We start from the raw sequence: 22,598 nt of genomic DNA on the forward strand, positions 1-22,598 counted from the left end.
TCACTACCAGACGCAGAGGCGACTCTTTGAACTGAAACTGAAGCATTGCTCTCAGCTTCCTCGAATTCAGCTCTAGCTCGGTTGGTTGACATTACTATATGAAAAACACATTTAACAATGATCAGAAGTCATCACACTATCACAATTTATATAATGGCATGTATAGCTAAACTCGTGTTTGCTAAGTCAAATTTGAGAATCGAATAAATCGTAGCTCTGATACCACTAAATGTAACACCCCTAACCCATACCCGTCATCAAAATAGGGTTTCAGAGCATTACCAGAACATACAGAACATTTTTCCTTTAATTCATGCAAGTCACTATTCATTAACCGAGATTATTCATAACGTCCCTTAATTGGACACTTGAGGTCCAAAACAAGCATTAGAATCGAATCGAGACTTAATCAAGACCTCTAAGAATTTTTTGCGAAATTACAAGGTGTAGGGCACACACGCCCGTGTGGTGCAAGAGACACACCCATGTAACCCTGAGACACACCCGTGCTAGAGGCCATGTTTGACCCCATATAACTTTTTAACTTGCACACACGGCTATGCCACACGCCCGTATGCTAGGCCATATGGTTAATTAATTTAATTCGAATTAGGTGCAGGTTTCACACGGCCAAGACACACGCCTGTGTCTCTGCCCATGTGCCCAATTCTAAGCATTCTGTTTCTCAAAATTTAGGTGCAGGGGATACACGGCGTAACCACATGCCCATATTACCAGCTCGTGTGGACAAAATGAAGTCATTTCCTAGCTTCATTTCTCACCCATAATCACCCAAAAACCTGTACATAAAACACTCAACCAATTCAAGTATTTAAAGTAGGCAATTTCTTCATTTAACAAGGCATACCAATTTATGCATATATGGTTACCAACTCACCTTAGCCTAACTTAGGCATTAATAACATTTTATCACATGAACTTACAATAACACATGTGGAGATATATGTATACACCATAATAGCTTACTAAATCATATCCAAAATGAACCACCACTAGCCATTCCAATGACTAAGTTACAAAATGACATTTCAAGCCACTATTGGCCAAGTTTCCCTATACATGCCATTACACCAAAATAATTTCACTAAATATACCCAAAATGCTAGTTGATAGTGTGACAATGCTCTAATGATCCTCCAACCTTCACGAGCTTTTGGGCACTACAAAATAGGGGAAAATAAAAAGAGTAAGCATTACATGCTTAGTAAATTCGTATAACAGAAACTAAACTTACCAATCTTGTTTATTAAAATATAGGCATACAATGTTATGTTTCCATCCATTTGGCTAAATAGCCTAATCACATACATTTCATCAAATATGTTAGTCACCAACCATTCATATAAATCAAGTAATATAGATGAGCTCATCAAGCAATTTTCTTTCAAGTTATTATCATTATATCTCAAGATTTTCATGTCAATTCAAAAGTTATATGTCCATTGTATCATTGAAATCCTGATGAAGGCTAAAGTAGTACACTCGAGGTGTAGATTCATTAATTCGTCAATTCTTCTCGTGGGTACCCCTTAGGGTGCTTAACCAAGGAACACACTCACGAGCCACATGTCATATAACAAGATTACCAATCCAGGCTAAATCCTTTATATAATGTATGCTCACAAGAGCTCGATTAGGGTTACCAATCTAAGCTAAACTCTAATCATAACATGTGCCCGAGAGGTGTTATATCAGGATTACCCATCCGGGCTAAATCCTTTATATAACAAGGTTATTGGGATTACTCGTCTGAGCTAAATCCCGTCCGCAACAAATGCAAGACATCATTAATTTAAGGAAAGCATATGCATTCATCGGAATTTAATATTCAATCGAAACTTAACCCCTTTTTCATCATTTCAGGCATGTATCAATTTTCCATCATAGCATACAAATAAGCACATCAACATAAATCACATTACATACAAACACAACATTTAATTAACTTAATTACATGCCCGATTAAGTTACACGAACTTACCTTGACACTTGTTCGCATAATAATCTACTAATCCAAAATCTTTTCCTTTCTTCGATCTAACCTCGAGTTTGTATTTTTCAGATCTATATAAATGAATTTAATTAGTAATTTCATAGATTTCATTCTTAGACGTACTCAATTTACGTCTTAGGTAAAATTACCATTTTGCCCCTAACTTTTCCAAAAATTTCGATTTTGTCCTAGGCCCGGAAAATGAAACTTATGCAAATTACTCCCTATTCCAAGCCTAGCCGAAGCCCCATTACAAATTTTCGAGCACATGTTTGCATAATATTTTAGAATTTTTCCTTCAATCTCACAAGTTTACATTTTAATCCCTAAATAAAGTTTTCATCAAAAATCACCTTGCAAAAGTTGTTTATCTATCAATAACCTTTCATTTTCTACAATAAATTTCTAATTCCCAGCATAAAACATCCATGAACCCTTTTCATACCTTGATAACTTTTCAAATTAATCCCCCAAATAGAGAGATTAAGCTATCCCGGTTTCAAAAATACCAAAATTACTAAAAAACGGGACAAGGAAACTTACCCAATTAGGCCTTGAAAGCTTCTTTTCCCTCTCCTAGGGTTTCCCTGTGTTTTTAGGTTGAAGATGATGAAAATAAGATGATATAATTTCTTTTCATCTTTTAATTAATCATGTATTTTGGTATTTCCAATTTAGTCCCTTATCTTTTTCTATAATTCCATGGATGAGTCACCATAAAAATATATATACTTTTATTAATGGTCTAATTACCATATAAGGACCTTAAGTTTTGAATTCCATAGCTATTTGACCCTTATAGCTACTAGAATTCAACTTTCACATTTTATGCGATTTAGTCCTTCTCGTAATTAGGCACTAAATCGATAAAATTTTCATATCAAAATTTTCACACGCCATTACTATCATATTACTAGCCATATGGTAAAATAAAAATAAAATATATTTTGGATCGAATTTGTGGTCCCGAAATCACTGTTTCGATTTCACTGAAAAACGGGTTGTGATAATAGGCTAGATGGTTAAATGCTATTCTCCTATATTAGAAGTCTTAAGTTCAAAACTCAACTTCCCCATTTTTCTCTTTTAATTTCTAGCAACCTTGAATAAAAGCCACATTCCAAATAATATTATTTGGAGTAAACCTAAACAAGAAATAAACTTTAGGCTTAATGGTTAGAATGCCACTTCACTCCTTTATGTTCCTAGGTTTAAGCCTCATTTCTCCCCCTTTGATTTTAATTTCAATTTTATCATAACTTGAGTAAGTTGAAGGTGATGCCCTTAGGTTTTACAACCCTAGGAATTTAACCAATTATTTCCTAACTAGGATTTACAGCATGCGCTTTCCTAAAATTTCAATAGAATTAGAATTCCACCTTACTTCTCTTTTCAAATCGTAATAGAATTTGCTCTCCATCTTTCTATTTATTCTCTTTTTATTTTATTTTTCTTTTCTTTACACCATATTCTCATCTTACTTTTTGAAAATTATTTTTGCTTCCCGAATCAAAATCTATTCCCAATTCAAGTTATTTTTCTACTGGATTCATAATTGCCATTAGTAAACATTCTTAATGTTTGATCCCAATGTTTGATCTTGAATCTCTATAAAATTTCTATATAATGATAATCTTGTGACCGATTAAACAATCTTTCTCGATTTTAATCAGATCTTTTGATAATCTTGATAGATCTTGAAATCAATCATTAGTGTAAAAATGTCATTTGAAGGAACCATTTTAGGTGCATCAGATCAAATTTGATCATAAGGGATGTCGTTCGGGTTTCCAGTGAAAAGTGTCTGTTTTTTTATAAGAAAATCGGGATAAGATCATGCCTAGGATAGGGCCACATAGGCGTGTGGACCACTACATGACCATGTGCCATAGAAACCTTAGTGTAATTCGTGAACCACACGACTTGCTACATGGTCATGTCTCCCCTGTGTTGGAAAAAAATTCGGTTTGAAAATGATTTTCTTGCACAGCAGAAAATTAAGATTTTGAAAACTGACCTAGTTTGAGATATTTATAGCAATAAACCTTAGACCAAAATCATACTTTTGTTTTCGGATAAGCGGATCCTTGTTGTTTTCCATCTTTCAATCAAATGATCTTCTCTGATATTCTCGTACCACGCACTGCTTCGAGTGTAGGCTTGAAGCAATTGAATTGAAACACAAAACTGGACAAAGTTTTCCTTTTTGGGGGGCTGAAAACATAAATTCTCTTTTTTTTATAGAAACCAGTAAAATTATTATTCTGAAAATTATGTTTATAAGTTGAGAATAAATTCTCTCTATTTTTCAATAGAATAACAATCTCTCAAAAGTCGTGTTAATAGCTCTACCAGTGTCATTTATTTATAGGAAGAGAAGGTAGAACCGTTGTAGAGCTTTATTTTAAATAGAAAATCAACATTCTACTTAGAGTAAGAGAGGGGTGAATCACTTTTCTTATTAATTTATTTAAATAATTCATATTAAAGAACAAAGGAAAATATTAAAAAATTAATACTTATTACATCGGACTTGTTACAAATTATTACAACACATAGGCTTACAAAAGATAGACTCTTAGAGTGTAGTCCTACTAAATGCCAGTTTTTCCAAAATACCCACTGTATGTATAGCATCCCTATACACCACATATCTGGAAAGTTCCTAGTGTTGTCCCTCCTGGAAAACTCTCTTTAACAACCATATCTGAAACATAAACATGACACTAGTAAGTTCAAAACAACATAGTAAGTTTTGAACCCCACATATCATTTAAATTTTCTTGATAAATTCTTCATCTCGAATATTTGGATTTTCTCATATATGTCTTTGGCAGATACATTCACCATATCAGTTATATAATTTCATTCTTGTACGCCACTTATCATTCCTAACATATCATCATTCATCTAATTGCTCGGTTGACTCTAGATCTTAATAAAAAATAATACATTTTTCCTTTTCTCTTCAGACAACTTTGAACAGAAATGCTAGAACAGTTAATCGCATGCATTATACTTGACGAATACCAATTACTGTTCATAGTTTTAGCGGTTTCCCACACTAAGCTTGCTAAATCAGATTAAAAATCGAATCATATCCTGATTCTACCCAATACTTACTCATACTGATGAGAAACACTCCAGATCATCAAGAAGAATTCCACACAGCTTTACTATAGGGCACGAGACCCCCACGATAGCGAACAACTCGGATTCCATCAGATCACAGATCAAGACATGATACTATTTAGATACAATAAAAATTAGATAACTAAGGATTCCACCTTAATTGCATGGTAACTCAAACTGATGGACTCTTATATCGAATATGCCCATATACTAAACTAATAGATAACTATGGCGGATACCTTCTTCGAACATATTGATTCATACATCTTTCCAAGAAACTTCCTTTAAGACTTATTCTATTTCATCACAAAACTTCTCACACGAAATAACTTCAGATAGATCATATCTTTAACATAGACTTATCAGAATACGCCACAAAAGCTAAATAGATACGCCACAAAGGCTATTAGAGTACTCCACAAAGAAAACATACAGAATATGCCACAAATGCTATCAGAGTATGCCACAAAGGCAACATACAGAATACGCCACAAAGGCTAAATAGAATGCCACCTAGGCATCCCAAGTGAACTGTCATGTTTGCGATATGGATTTACCTAAGCTCATAATCGCGTGAGGCTTACCCATTATTGCCTCGAAACACGTAGAAACTTTATTCGATAAATGTGACTCATCCATATTTTCCAGAATGTGTCATAGCCATGGACTTTCTATAGATTTATCATAACATAACTCATTTTTACTGTCCCGATGAACCTCATTGAAAACCACCGCGGTGTCAAAAATCACATCTCAAAGCCTCTCAACATTCAGTTATACCCTATTTCCCCATCTTCATCAATCACACCTCATTTATCTAACATAGGTACACCTTTAAATAGGCTATACTCATTTTCTTAACCAAATCATACTCAGTATAAGTTCACACACACATCACACGATCACATATCAAAATATATTGTTCGATCGCCAGTACGCCCCGTGATGCAACGAAAAAAATTATTCCAGTGATTGTCAACCATGGTTCCATGTACGAGGAATGAATCAGGTTGAAACAGGGTTGAAAATATACCTTTTCAAACTAAAAATGGCGTGTAATGCTGTTGGTTGGATTCTTTTGGGCGATGTTAATCCTAGCCACAACAAAAGTGTCTCAGCCTCTACGTAGCCCACCCAGTTAATCACGAATAGGAAACTCTTTTTGAATTTTTCAGAGTGTATCAAACGTTTTGGCTGGTAGACCTAGCTTGATTTTCTTACACCATTCAACATAATCTGGGATTGTATTTCTTTTTTATTAATATCATCTATATTAAAACCAGAATAATTCCCTTTTACTTTTCAAACAAAAATCATGGAAGATATTGAAATTATATTATTTCGAAAAGAATACTAACTTCCATAATATTAAATCTAGAGAGAAGTTGGGAATAGTATCCTCCACTTACGAATCATATCTACAGGTAACATTTCCTGCTAGGCGATTGTTCTCCAGGCGATGTTGTCCCATGGGCGACACGGTCCACCACGTGATACTCATCCGCCAATTATAAGAATCCACTGGATTTTGGGTTAAGAAAACAAAACAAAGACAACAAGGTTACCAACATTAGTTTACATTTGAAAACAAATAGTCACAATGTAAATTTTTTATGTTTAACACTAACAATGTTTTTTTTTTGTTTTTTTTTTATGTTCGCTTGATCATTTGTAATGTTTGTATAAACCTTGTAGATTTGTAGGAGCTGAATCATCATCTCAAAACAACACAAAAGTTGCAGAGCAGTAAGTTATATACTTAAAATTCAATGATAAAAATAGATCTATTCAAAAACATAGTTTATAAAATGTAATATGTACTTAAGCTAAGAAAAGCAATTCTATATAAAAATCTCTTCATTTATAAAATTTTATATTGACCTACTTGTATAAAATAAAATCCAATTAACAGAAAAACTATTTCTTCACCTAATCCACAACAACATCTCGTAGGACTTTTAGTTTGTATTTTGATATTTAAATGATTAATTTAATAAGTCAAGGTTTTTTAAGGGTGTGTCCTTTTAAATTCGAGACTAACTTTTTAAAAGTTAGAGTTTTGAATCCTTATCGCCAACAAATAATATTCTTGAAATTTCACCAAATGAAACATCAAATTCATTACCCAGATTAATATTTGATATATGGATAATGTATATAAGATTATAACATATTATTTTAAAATTTTAAAAGTAAACTCAATTAAATTTATCTTGGACAGATATATTATTCTTTAATGTGTTGATATGTACTAAATATAAGTTAAATTAAAAGAGTAAAAGAGATTTTTAATGGCATAATGCCAAATTTAGCTCTTAATATATTTTTTTATTTTGAATTTTTTTAGTTAAATTTGATCCTCAACCTTTTAATAACAAGTCAAATTGTTTTTCAATAGAAATATTGATTAAAACATTAATTTTTAATAATGTTAACGTGATAACCGCATGACATTTCACATGTGTTTTATACTGGTATGACACTATGTATCTTATATACCACACCAACAAATGATTTAGAAATTATAAAAAATTAAAATTTCATGAAAATTCAAAAAATAGAATGGAGTACATATGAATTGTCATACAGAGTACTATATTAAAAATTTAATATTTTAATAAATATTTCTATTAAAAATAATTCAATTTTTTAAAAAATTTGATGATTAAATATGAACTTTTGTTTAAGGCTGGGCAAAATTTAGTTAAAAATAAATAAGAGCTAATTTAATAATAAATATAAACCTTAAAAGGCTAAGTTTGATAATATATATTTTAATCGAAAAGAGAGGGTATTGAATGGCTTAATAAAAGGTGTGCTTATCCTTTAATCACCAAGTTTCTTTTTGGTCAATAATCCTTTAATTACCAAGTTGAGCTGGAATTATGTGAAATCTTAATACATATAGCAGCTATATTGTTGAAAGAAATTGATGTGACCTCAATTTTTAATCTTGTTTATCAATATAGTCCAACGTCAAACATCATAAAATTCATGGATAACGTGTTAATGAAGTGACCAAAACACGTTAATCACAATCGTTTTCAATTTTGTTTTCAGAAGTAACGGGCTCCTAAAAGTCAGTAAACTCTGCTGCTGCTATTAATTTGGTTTCTAAAGTCAGAAATACAATGCATACGCTGATTTTTTTTTTAAAGGAATCACTAAAATGAATTCAGTTCTGTTTCTGTAAGTTGATTAAAGGAATAAATGTTGGCTATAAATTTTAAAGTTATTATATACCCAAGATAAAAATTAAACTCTCGATTATGTAAGAAATGCTCTTATTATATCATCTAATCTCGTGATGAAACATGCATGTTTTTCAATCAATGTTTTACAAAAATTATGATCAACAGATATAAAAAGAAAGTTATATTTTGGTATTAATTCTTGTCCTTTAATTTGGTCACCTTTAGTCTCTATACTTCTTAAATTTTAAAATTATAGTCCTCACCGAATGATAATAGTTAAATTCATTATATTACATTCTGCTATTTCTAAAATCTAATGTAGAAAACATATTATCATATGTTTATTACTACGTCGATTTCTTATTTCTATGTATTACTTACTAAAATTTCAGTTAATGGATTAACGGACTATCATTTGCATTAAGATTAAAATTTCAAATTTGAAATAAATATATAGGGGCATAAAATGATTTAATTGGAGAATATTAACTAAATCTACTACTATACGTATGGTACATGACTAGCAATTAAATTTAATCAAATAAATTTAATTGCTGGTGTTTAGGTCAAAACTAAAATTTCAAAATTCGAAACACTAACAATACGAAACTAAAATATCATCTAACTTAATTTTTTTAGCTTCCAACAGTACGTATAAAATAGACTTTTTAGCTTTTCGTCGAAATTTTTAATAGTAATACAAAACTAGGGGTGATGTCAAAATTTTTTGGAATGCTAAAATTAAGTTGGATAATTTTCTAAGAACTAAAATACATTTTACCAATATATTAGTTTAAATTTTTATAGTTTTTAGAAGGATTAAATTAAAATTTTTATCAATTTTAGGAGACTAAACTGTAATTGTACTACATTATTTATACTTTTATAAATTTGAAGGAGCATAAAGAGAAAATTTCCATTTAATTTATTAATGAAAGGATAACGGAAAGAACCGAGAAGACTTCGTAACTGATGTAACCAAGCAAGGCCAAGGGCTGTACTAATCATGGAAAAGAAACTGATTTTTACCTAAATTTAATGTTCATTTTATTTTTTATTTTTTATTCAATTTAAAATATCTATTGTATCCCTATTTACTTAAGGGTAGCTGGAAATATATAGTATGTAAATTGTTAAATGTATGATTATCAAAATTTTATTTTTCTTCCACTTTTATAATTAACATTTTTAAGTTAAATATTATAATTATTTTTAAATGTTGGTTTATTAATATGATATAAATAAGAGGTATTCTTGTCAACTTAAAACTTTTCTATATTTTTGTTTTTATATGGACGAGTTCGCATGTTTCGTGCATTGCACGTGATTTTACTTGTATATTTTAAAAAAATTATTAAATAATATATTTTATAATTTTTGAAAAATATATTTGCTAATTAAATGTGAAATAGTCTAATTTATAATAAAAGTCTATTAATTTTGAAAATTAATGGGAGAATAAAATAATATTTTAAAAGCAAAGAAAATAAAAAAAATGAGAAACAATCTATAATAAAATATTAAGTAATTAGAAAAATAATTTTTATTCGAGTACTAGTCAAAATTTCACCTACAAAAATTATTACAATAGAACCATGACTTTAATATTTCATTGCCATAATATTTCACAACATAATGATAAAGAATGTTCATAATTATGTAAATATTATTAAATTCAAATAATAGTAAAACTATTGATATCAAATAATAATAATAATAATAATTAAACATCTCAAATAATATGAATTGTGCACTTTTTGGTGATCAAAACAAAGTTTACTAAATAATGTTAAAATATGATTTTTCAGTAATTTTTATATGTTATTTTGAATAAAAGTGTCTTGCTAATGTATATATTTATAATGTTAAATATTAGCTTTAATTGGTATATAATTGTAACAATCATTACATGGTAATTTATTTAAAATAATAATTGCAATTTAATATGAATCTAGTCTAGAGGTGTGCATGAGCCGGGCCGGGCTCAACTAAAATTTTAGGCCCGTTTACTAGGCCCGGGCCTGGCCTGACCCGAAAAGGAACAACCTCTAGTGCCTCCTTGATTTCCATCTCCTTCTAAATTAAGAGATTCGAACTTGATCTTTCCAACGCCCTTTGTATACTGGCAAAATAATTAAGCAATTTCTTTTTGTGAGCCCCAATATGGCCATAAACATTTCTATTCCATACCTTGAAACTAATAGTTAATTTAGCAAGAGTTTTACACATATCACCATTATACCGCCAAGTTTCATTAACGAAATCTAAGAAGCTTGGGTGTTCAGCCATCCTGCCAAGAATTGAAAGGGCCTACCTTTAGCCATAATAAGTTTCGGTCTAAGATTAAGGGTTAAGGGTTTGTGGTCCAATTTGAGCCTTTTTAGGTGAGCCACCATACAACTTGGAAAGGTCTGGAACCAAGTGACATTATTCAGTGCATGATCAAGCCTTTCAAAAGTCTCATTTCTCTGCCAAGTATACGATGGACCCCTATATCCAAAATCATTTAGATCATTAAACTCTATAAATTCCCTGAAAGAGAGCATCTTTTCCCAACAAAACTGCCTTCTTTTTTATCCATAGAAGAGAGAATAGCATTGAAGTCCCCAATTACCATCTAAGGGACTGAATCAAAAGGAATAGTTTCTTTCAACTCCTCCTAAAGTATCTTCCTCTTCTTCCTATTTGGACTACCGTAGGTAAAAGTGATGAAAACATACTAAAAGGGAACACCATAAAAAAATTGAGTCAAAATGAACTGAGGATGATTATAGATAATTTCTAAACTAATCGTGTTTTCCAACCAATCCAAATACCACTAGAGAACCCTATTGCTTTAACTTGATAAGAGAATTGAAAACTCATCTTGGCAATTACTACATCAGCTTTAACCCCACTTGTAACACCCCTTACCCGTACCCGAGGTCGAAACAGGATACGAAGCATTACCAAACACATACACAGTCATTCATGCAAAAATCGGGCTATAAAATTTTTCTTTAAAACAACTTCATTCATACATATACAATTTGTCCCTGATATGGGCCTAGACGCCCAAAACAACCATCGAAAGGGATTCGGGACTAAATCGAAGACTTTTAGAAAAGTTTGGGAAATTTTTCCTTAATATAGAGCCACACGCCCGTGAGACAGGGGATACGCCCGTGTGCTCTCTACATGCCCGTGTCCTCCAGCCATGTAGCTCTCTGACTATGACGTCAGCACCAATTTAGGGTCACATGGCCGCATCATATGCCCCTGAGACCAGACCGTGTGGTCAATTAAAATTAAATAAATTTTTCATAAAAAGGTGTAGACTTCACACGGCCAGAGTACACATCCATGTAGACACACGACCAAGACACACGCCCGTGTCTTTACTACTGAGCTTACTGACTTGCAAAAATAGGGTGCAGGGGACACATGACCATTCAACACGCCCGTGGGGCAGACCGTGTGTCACACATGGTCTAGACACATGCCCGTGTGTCTACCCGTGTGGACCATTTAAAGGCTATTTTCCAAGCCAATTGTCACCCTCAGTCATTCATACATTCAAACATATTTCATAGTATGCAACATGATATATTTAGACACTCAAATATTCAACACCATGGCACTCTCACATATTCATAATGTCATCCTATTGCACATTCATTTTGTTACACCATTTAGAAGCATTCCACACCAATTTCATGCATTATTAAGCTTGTTACCATAATTTCAAATTATGCATTCATAACTATAGTCATTTTAAGCCATTAAGTCATCCTTTATCTTTTAGCATCTTATCCATACTTTATCATACATTCACCAAGCAATAACATATCACATCATCAAGGCACTAACACATGCATTCATGGGTAATTAGATTACAACCCAATGATCAAATATATATCACATGGCCATTACAAAATGAATTATCAACATCATTGGCCTTCACAATTTGGCCAAACAGCATGACACATATCAAAAAATAACCAAGTCCCCTATACATGCCATACTAAAAATAACAATTTCACTATACCCAATATTGCTTTGATAGTGTGATCGAATACTCCGACAGCTTTCGATCCCCGAGCTAGCTTAGCGGAACTATAAAGGATGGAAAGGAAATGGGGTAAACATTAAAACTTAGTAAGTCCACATGCAAATAATATGCAATGGTAGTAAGCAATCAACATGCAAAGACATAGTAACATATACATAAAGATTCTTCATCACTTAAACCTTCTGACATACTTATCATATGTACACATATACTTTCTCATCACTAATCATTCTTTACCAAGGCATTATTCATAGGTTTAGCGTACATACCTGTACTCATCGTAGTATATCATATAACCATACCTCTCAACATGCCCTCATTGGGACTTTCATCACATCCATTGTATTACCAGTTGAACACTCAGAATACTATTAGATACGCGGAAAACTTACACATAAGTGCCACATATACATACGTAGCTAAAGCTACCTTATAACATGTAACGCTCGCAATGGAGCTACTCACGAGCTTGCTCATAAAAGCTATCGGTTAAGGTGTAACTACACGGGCTGCTCACACAAGCTGTCAGGTATCTTACCAACTCAATGATTACCTAGCCATTGGTAGGACACACAAGACCATTACCTGGAACCCAATTACATGTATCGCATCCATAATGAACTCGAACCAACTCAACGAGCTCGAATGCCTCATACATATCACGAACCGAGACCAACTCAACGAGTTCGGATTTTTAAATTCCTAGTGACATGTCACTTGTATCCTAGACTATTCCTAAGGTTCAAACGGGATTTTCCTCACTTGCACAAGGCATATTTTGTCGTACTTGCTCATGATGTCGTATGTAACGGCCAATTATCATTTATGCTTTCATAACAACCAATAAATATATAATTCATAATAACAAGAAAACATTTATCACATAATATCAAAACATTAAGAACATGCTACAACACCACATTATTTGCATATGCACTTACCTCGGTACAAAATGATTGTAATCGAGCCTAATCGTTGTATACTTTATTCTTTCCTCCATCAAGACCCAGTTCACGTTTTTCTTGATCTATAATGCCAAATTTAACTTGTTTATCAATCACATTATTCAAATCAATCCATAACACATGCTCTAGTAAAATACCCTTTTTACCCTTAACTTTTCACTTGTTTATGATTTAGTCCCTAAGCTCGTAAAATGAAATGCATGCATTTTCTTTGTTACCCAAGCCTAGCTGAATTTTCCTTGTACTCATAATAGCCCATATTTTCATCAAAAATCAGATTTTTATCACTTATTTTACATATTTTACAAAATGGTCCCTTTAAGGAATTTTCATGCAAAACCACCTAGTAAAAGATGTTGAACACATATCAAACTATCATATTCTTCCATTAAACATCAAAACACAAACTTCTCATGCTTGGGTCAAAATTTCAATGTGAACCCTAGCTTAAACTATGGGTAGAAACGAGTACATCATGTCACGAGGATTTCAAAAATGTAAAGAACATTAAAAACGGGGCTAGAACGGACTTATTTTCAAGCTTGAAAAGTTTGAAAACCCTAGCTATGGTTCTCCACAAATTTGGGCATCTAAGGAGGAAGATGGACAATATTTTCACTTTATTTTCCCTTTTTATTTCAGTTAATTACCAAATGACCAAAATGCCCTTAGGGTTTTTCTTTCAAATTTTTCCTATCCATGTCCATTTTTGTCCAAAATTATAGAAATTCGTCAAATTGCTAATTAGGACCCTCTAATTCATAATCTAAAGAAATTTCATGCTTAAAGCTTCTAGAATGCAAGTTTTACATTTTATTCAATTTGGTCCTTAAAATTCAATTAGATATTTTTATGCATAGAATTTCTTCATGAAACTTTCACATAAGTATGCATTCATATTATAGACCTCATAAAAATCATAAAATAATTATTTCTATCTCAGATTTGTGGTCTTGAAACCACTATTCTGACTAGGCCCTAATTCGGATGTCACACCACTAATCCTCGGTTTAAGAAAACTAACAATATCTGGTTTATTTTTAAGATTATATTCCTTAAAAATACGGGGAAATATGCATTCACGTATCCCTGGTAATTTCATGAAAACACCAAGAAATTCGAATTCATAATAAACAATCAAGTAAAAACAAAACCAACTTTAATGAAGAGAGTCCTCCTTATTCTCAAATTGTTTACCCGCCTCCTTAAAATCATCGCTTATAGTGCCCTACTGAAGTTGTGAGTTTATAAGCTCAACTATGCTTTTAACTGAATTAGAAAGGGGGATTCTAGAAATCGAAGCTTTGAAAGGATTACCTTTATCCCAAAATGTTTTATTGAGCTTTCTACCCTTTTGGCCCCTACCAATTCTCCCCCAGCAAAATGCATACTGGTAGTCATATTTCGAACCCCTACATTCTCCTTTTGACCATTACTCGCGATCTCTAAATGATTTGGACATACATTCTCTTTAAACACTACAACTGAGTACTTTTTAAGCTCTAAAAATCCTTCCTTCAAAGCCACTAACATCTCCATCAACCCCTCTGTTCTCAGCATATGATGAGAAATAGTAGTGGTTTCACCTTCGACATTCTAAGTAGAAAGCTTCATCGCCCCATCTTCCTTGTGCACATCAACAGTCCCCACATTTGGAGATGAGGCAGCTCCATTAGACCTGACAACAATTGATTCCCTCAAGTATCTCTCCCATACCTAGATCATTCACACCTTGCATCTGATTTGGATCACCCCTTTGTCCAAAATTTCTCACCAGGTTAATAAAGCCTAACTCATTTTCCTAGATTGGGTTATTTCTTTGACCTTTTGAAATTGGCCTATTCCCAACCAAATCAACTCTTTTCTGCCATTCCTTAGATTTCCCTTTGGGCCCTCTTCCCCCAAAATGATTGTCTTAGCTTATGTCATTGACCTGCCCATTTTTCTTAGCAGCCCTTTCACTTTCAAAAGTCTTGGTCCCCTTTAAAGGCCTTGCACCATTATAGCCCAAAACCACTTCCAGCCAACTTCTCTTCCACTGATGACCATGCTTCTCCATTAGGGTTTCTAAAGCCTCAAATTGTGAGTTAACCACCACTTATTCTAGAAACTCGACGTCGTTCTTCCTGGCTACCCTAAGATTATGCCTACTTCTCTCAACCAATATCAATAAAACATAATCTTTAGATGCTACCACTTTTCCATCCCTCACCATATTCAATTTTTACATTTGTTCTTCCCCACTATTCGAGTTTCCTTCATTCGATGCACTTGGATGAGAAACCCCTTTTAGACATATTTCCTTTACATGTCCATAATGGCCATATAAAAAAGTAGGTTGTAGGCAAGTACTCATACTCAATCCTTTGTAGTACTCCATTAATCAATACCTAAGATGCCAGTAGCTTGTCAAGATTGACATGAATAGCCATCCTTGCAAACCTTCCCTATACTCTATTATCTGTGTTAAAATCCAATTTCGTAACTTTTCCCACCATCCCTCCTATTTCCTATAAAATTTTCCTTTTGTACATGTATCCCGATATACCTGGAAGGTGGATCCATGACATGACCACACTAGGGTAAGGTTGTGTCGGATCAAAGTCCATTGTCCATAGTTGTATTGTCAAGTATTGTCCATATATAATCCAAGGTCCTTGAAAGTATACTATTTCAAAATCTTCAGAATTTTGAAACTTGGTCAAGAAATAACCACTCTTAATGTCCATCAGTCTGAACGGTTGAGATTGCCTCTAAAGGCTATAAACTTTTTTTGGAGCGTAGTATACCCAATACCCCTGCCTAAAAGCTTAACCACCATAGTGTATGCCATATCCTTAATAAGAAATTGATTACCTCTCTTTGAAAAATTAATCAATGGAATACCATTGATAAAAAATCGTATGCCATCCCCCTCTATCAAAACAAAATCCTTCTCATCATCAAAATCTATCGCTTCAAGCTCCCTTCCCACAACCCGAGGGTTTTTCCCCATCAATCTCTCTTTCCATGATAATGATGGCACCTGATCCAGGTCCACAACCATCACCACATTTGGATCCCTATCGATTTCCTTAAAATGGACTTTTTTAATAGATTGATCTTTAGATCGGCTGGCCTCACTGCAACCTCCTTCCAAAGTCTCCATTTATGTTATAGATAGGGGCGAAGCCAGAAAAATGATTTTGGGGGGGCCGAATGAAATTTTAATTTTTTATAGTTTATATATTTATAATTTTTAAAGGATTAAATTGAATTTTTATAATTTTAGGGAGGCCAAATTGCAATTTTACCTTTACTAATTTAAAATTTTAAAAAAATCTAAAGGGCCTAAATAAAAATTTTCCATTTTAGGGGGCCCGGGGCCCATCCCTGCCCCCTGGTTTCGCCCCTGGTTATAGGAGTACATAATTTAATTTAGAAGAAATTGATAAATTATACTTCAAGCATGAAAAAAAATTATTGATAGTTTTGATTATCACTATATTTGAATGATCAAAATAATTGCTATACATTAGATATGCTAATTGATTGTTATTTTGAATAATATTGTTACATTAATTATATAAATTAAAAATATATTGTACATTAAATATGATAAAATTGTTTCCATTATGATTTGAAATTTATTATAATACTTAAATGTTAATATATTTGAATTATGTTTAACTATCCGAACGAATATTACTTTACATTAATTATAATAATTAAAATATATTATTTAAAATTTAATGAAAAAACTAAACTCTCTCAAAATGACTTGAGAAATGGAATTGAATAGTTAAGGCAACTTGCCTAGAATATTTTAAAACGGAGAAGCAATTATAAAATTGCGTTAACTTGTACAACAATTAAGAATATTATATATGTTAGAAAAGAAAGTTTATCTGCAAGCTCAACACATGTAAAATAGTATGGTTTTAGTTTATTATGATAGAATTAGTTAACGCAACTAATTTTAAGCTAATAATGACTTTAAAAAAACTTTTAAAAGTGATTGTAAGAATTATAAATGTTTATTGAAGAAGATGTGAGATATGGAGAATAGAAAAGAACATATTATTACTAGGAACCGTTCAATTTCAAACTAATATTTATTTATTTAGATTTCATTGTTTAAGATACATGACTTAATTCATTGCAGCTCCTTCCATGTAATTGCATCAATAATTAATCTACAAAATAATTACTAGTTTTTAATTCATTTAACAAACATTTCAACCATTAATGTTCTCAGTGTTATTAAGCCTTTTTTTTCATATAAAATAGCCTCAAAATTTTAATTAATTACAAAATAATCTAATTCTTTTTATTATGTATATAAATGACCTAAAATAAATAGTAAAAGTTGGTGTAGCTAAAGAGATTGGTGCTACTAACTTGCCATGACAGCCAACCATTGATTGTTAGATTAAAAAAATTAATTTTTTGAGCGGAGCCAATCTATTTGACACCACCAATTTGTCATGTCAATTAATCATTGACTGTTACATTAAAAAATTTAATTTTTTGAGTAGAGTTAATCTATTTGGCGTCACTTTTATAAATACTAGAGAAATACTAATATTTTTAAATATTTCAGAGGCCTAAAAATAAATAATAGTGGTGAAGCCATAAAGAATGAGGCCACCACTTTAATGGTGTCATAAATTTTTTTAAGTGATTGCTTTTCTAAAAAAAATTAAAATTAAAATTGGTATTTTATTTGATGGAATTATAGAGAATGCCACTCTTAGATATATATTTTTTTAATTTAAAAATAAAATTATTTTTAATTTAAAAGAACCCCTAATTTCAAAATTTACAAAAGAAATTGACCCAAAAAGAACAATTGAATGTACTTCATTGAAAGTGTTATTAAACGAAACCCGGTGACCATCCTTGTCAGTATCAACGAGAACAGCATTGCAGTCAAAAGGAAGAGCAGATGGAACAATATTCGAAATAGAAGCCGATGAGCATTTGATCTTGAAGGAAGTACGAATTTGCTCGTTATCTTCATTGAAGAACTGAAGAGTGAAGATGGTACGTTCTTTGCAATGAATAAATGGTGGTGACTGAATATGGAAGGTTTAGCTTTAACAGTTGAAGAAATGAAGGAAATGTTGGTAAAGAAGCAATCACCACTATTATTTACTTTTAGGCTTTCGAAATATTTAAAAATAATAATATTTTTTTATATTTATATAGGTGACGCGAAATAGATTAGCTCTATTCAAAAAATTAATTTTTTAATCTAACAACTAATGATTGGCTGGCATGACAAGTTGGTGGGGTCAATCTATTTGGCTCCATCAACTTTCACTATTCATTTCAAATCATTTACGTACATAATAAAAAAAAGTGGATTATTTTTTTAATTAATTAAAATTTTCAAGTTATTTTTATAAAAACACCGAGTTGCTATTTATGATTTTATTATGAACATAATAATTAAGGAAATTACTTGACAAAACCATATAAAATGTGTAAACAAAAATTCAAAGAACATCAAGATTTATTTACGCAGCTTTATTTCTCTACGCCTGTGGAATTTAGCTTAATGAGTAATTCTACTTTCTTTAATCCGCAATACTACAATTGAATTACACTTTATCACTCCCTAAGTATAGAAATCTCACATTTGTATCTAAATACCAGAACACTCACCTCTAAATCCTCTTCTAATAATAGGTTTACAATTCAATTTGCATGTAACTCAAAATTCCTCAATGAACAAATTCAAGTACTCTCATTATGCTCTTGTCCATAACTTAGACAACCTTTCACATCATATATCAATCACGGCTTGCTAACATAGAAACTAAATGAATACAACGTAAATCCTTTAAAATAGTTATTACAATACAACCAATAAAAACATAATCTGATAAAGATATGACCTTCCAAAATAAGAATTACAATCGCGATCAATTCTCCACAAAACAAGGATTGTCTTGATTCATTCGAATCTATTTAAATCTTCACTAACCACAGATTGATTCTCATATATGGACTATACTATCTTCAAAATGTCAACAAAATAACTAGTCCAAAGATTTTGCTTCATTAAATTGTCAACTTAAATATGACAAGTAACTCCACTGTCTCAGTCACTGTCTCAGTGGTGGACTATAGTGGACTCCACCGAGTGCCACTTAGTACATTACAACATACCTTGCCTCAATAATTGGATTATAATGTTTTAGTCACTGCGTCTATAATCTAAGATTACCCCATTTACTATAATGATGGTACGACACGTTAACTCAAGTATCAATATCTAATTTAACCCTTAAACTATATCTAAAATATTCAACATATTATTTTTACAAATTTTATGATAGTTGTAATTTTTTAAAAAAAATCTTTAAAAACTGAAAATTTAAAAAAATTTGAATTATAATTTTAAAAAATTTAATTATGTAAATTTAAAAAGACATAAAATTCTAAAATATCCTAAAAATATCTATAACATAAATTATTTGTACACATTCATAATCTTAATTTACAATGCAGATTTTTATAAAGATTTAGCCTAGAAAAGAAAAGGAAAAAAAGAAGGATCGTATCCATCATTGTTTTTCTCTTTGTTGCAACCGGAAAACAATTATCAGTGTTATATGAATCTATTATAAAGTAAAACAAAGTGACATATGTAAAAATAAAATAAAATCAAAGATTTATTCACATACAAAATAACATTACAAATATGATCAGAATTTTAATAAAACACATGAAGTTTTTAACTCGGAAAATATTTAAATTTCGGAGTTAGAGAGAAAAACTATTTCATAGTTGGTAAATTTTGTAAAAGATAAATATTAAATTTATACATAAAATTTGGTTAAATGGATAATTTAATACATGAATTTAAATTTGGTGTAATTAGACATTTGAAATTTAAATTATAATTTATATGTATACATGAAATTTTAATTTTAATTTTATTATACATATTTAAAAAGTGAATAAATACATTTATTTTCATATTGAATTAATATAATTATTTGTGTATGTAATATCTCAACATAAAATTATGCTAATTAAATAATATTGTAATTGATTTGTGAAAACTGAATTAAATCATAATTTTATGTATAAAATAAAAAAAATCAAAATTTATATGCGATATTACTCATTGAATTTTTTTATTTAATAAAATTAGATTTTGAGAAACATCAATATAAAATCGGATCGAAAGCGAGACGTACAAAAAATGATCGTTCATTTATAGAAAGATAATGCTTTTGGAGAGTCTCTTGCGCCAGCCCATTTGCTATGAGGCAAAAGAAGCACACGGAAATGGACTTTTTGTTGATTGATTTCTAATGGTTCTGGCTCGGTTCAGCTGGGTCTGCACTGTGATATTCCATTAGACCCAAAAAATCTGCTTTGTAAACATATACACTAGTTTTATTCAAAAATATTATTTTATATCAATACATTATGATATTTCAAAATTTCACCGATATTCTCAAAATTTTCTTTTTTAAAAAATAACCTTAATTAAATCTATTTTCCAGTTACTTTGAATTAATTACATAATACTATATTAGTTCATCCATCCAGCACGTATGGAAGCTAGTATCTTTTTATCGAAGTGTTATGCCACTAAAAAGTGTGAGACACCATTATACTTGAATAGGGCTGATTTCATGCAAGAAAGCGAATAAAAAGTCAAATTGTCAGAGAGGGAAGTTAGCAACAATTATAGGAAGATAAAGGTTCTCTGTTGTGATCAATATAAGAAAACTTAATCCTGAACTAGAACGAATTCATGACATGATTCACACGTTAATGCTTTGAAGTTATAAGTCTTATTTCTCTCATATTATGTACACAGTTGAGATTGATGCATAATTAAATTTATGGTTTGAGAAAAAAATTATCAAAATTTTAGCTCGTGAAGTGAAAGAATTGAGGAATAAATATATACAGTTAATTAAAATGCACTAATAACATCCTCAGTTATTCTTTTATAAGCAAAATTTTAAAAAAGAGAAATTTTATATGAATAGAAAAATTGTAATGTACAAATTGTTTGGTGTCATAATTTACGCCATATCAAAGATTAAATTAACTAAAATTTTAAGAATAAGCACAGTGTTAATTGTCTTTTATTTATTAATTAAATACGACACTAAGAAATCACCAATTAAATCGAAGTATGTGTAGTAGCCCAAATTTGCCCGGGCCTGTGAGATAGAATAAAACAATAATAAAATAATAAAATAATTTTAAGGTCTGTAATGTCCAAATTACAATAAACAGGCCTAAAAGCCCGATAGTCCAAACCTGGTTACACTTGTAGCCCAACTGATCTAAACCAGAAGACCCAATTAGCCTAAACTATCCATTAGCCCAGTACACCCTTAACCCAAAAATGAACGGGGCCCAAGAGGCCCAAACCATAAACTAAGGACAGAAGACCTAGGGTTTCAGAAACCCTAGGCGCCGCAAGCACTCCAACCGACGCGCCTTTACGTCTCGCGTCGTTCCAGTTTCCACCGACGCCGTGACTCCAGCCTTGTACCACACCGCAATCGGTGCACGAATCAATGCTAGCGCACTCACCGCCATGATATCCTCATTGGTATCTGCAAAATGGAAAGAACAATAGCAAAAAAAGAGAAGCAAAATAAGGAAAGAAATCAAAGATTTCTTTCCCAAATTGTAATGATTTATAAAGGGCTATAAAAGCCTCTTTTTTTTTTTAATCTGTAAACACACACAAAAAGGAAATAAAAACAGTACAAGAGAAACAAATTACAGATTCTTTACCAGAAAGCAAAGGTGATTTTTTTCTTGTTTTTTATTTTTATTTTTCTCTTGAATATCTGCATTTCATACACGTAAAATACTAAAAATAAATAAAAAATGGATTACCTTTCGATGCGTGGTAAAAGGTGAAAGTTTTCCAGTTTTTGGCCGCCGTAAGAGGCGGTGTTGACGGTGGCGCGTAGGCGCGTGTAAGCCCCTGGATAGAGGCTCGGCTGAGCTCCGAGGGCTGGTTCTCAATCCTCTTCTAGAGGATTCTTCTGTTTATTTTTTAAAATCGAGTTAGAAATGAAATTTTAGGTTAAAATTTGGCTTATATAGCTTTATGAAAATGATGTCGTTTCGCTTAAAACAATAAACTTCAAAACGGCATCGTTTTATGCTGAGGATCCACGTGTTGACTCGTGACCCAGGGAGGATCCGCGTGTTTTTGGTAAATGGGCTAATTGCTGTTTGAGCCCTTCCTCATTTTTCATTCTTTT

The 22,598-nt window shown here is 31.6% G+C and overlaps 2 long non-coding RNA genes across 2 annotated transcripts; both read right to left on the reverse strand.

The window, feature by feature from the left end:
- Nucleotides 1–4,435: 4,435 nt before the first annotated feature.
- On the reverse strand, nucleotides 4,436–6,648 carry LOC128296478 (uncharacterized). The gene is made up of 2 exons (XR_008287088.1): nucleotides 6,556–6,648; nucleotides 4,436–4,721 (listed from the first exon to the last, which is right to left on the reverse strand). It is a non-coding gene; the product is annotated as an uncharacterized LOC128296478 (long non-coding RNA).
- Nucleotides 6,649–21,562: 14,914 nt separating this feature from the next.
- Nucleotides 21,563–22,396, reverse strand: LOC128296344 (uncharacterized). Its single transcript, XR_008286922.1, has 2 exons — nucleotides 22,225–22,396; nucleotides 21,563–21,935 (listed from the first exon to the last, which is right to left on the reverse strand). It is a non-coding gene; the product is annotated as an uncharacterized LOC128296344 (long non-coding RNA).
- Between the last annotated feature and the right edge of the window lie 202 nt (nucleotides 22,397–22,598).

This window comes from Gossypium arboreum, chromosome 8 (assembly GCF_025698485.1).
Source record: "Gossypium arboreum isolate Shixiya-1 chromosome 8, ASM2569848v2, whole genome shotgun sequence".
Classification (NCBI taxonomy): domain Eukaryota; kingdom Viridiplantae; phylum Streptophyta; class Magnoliopsida; order Malvales; family Malvaceae; genus Gossypium; species Gossypium arboreum.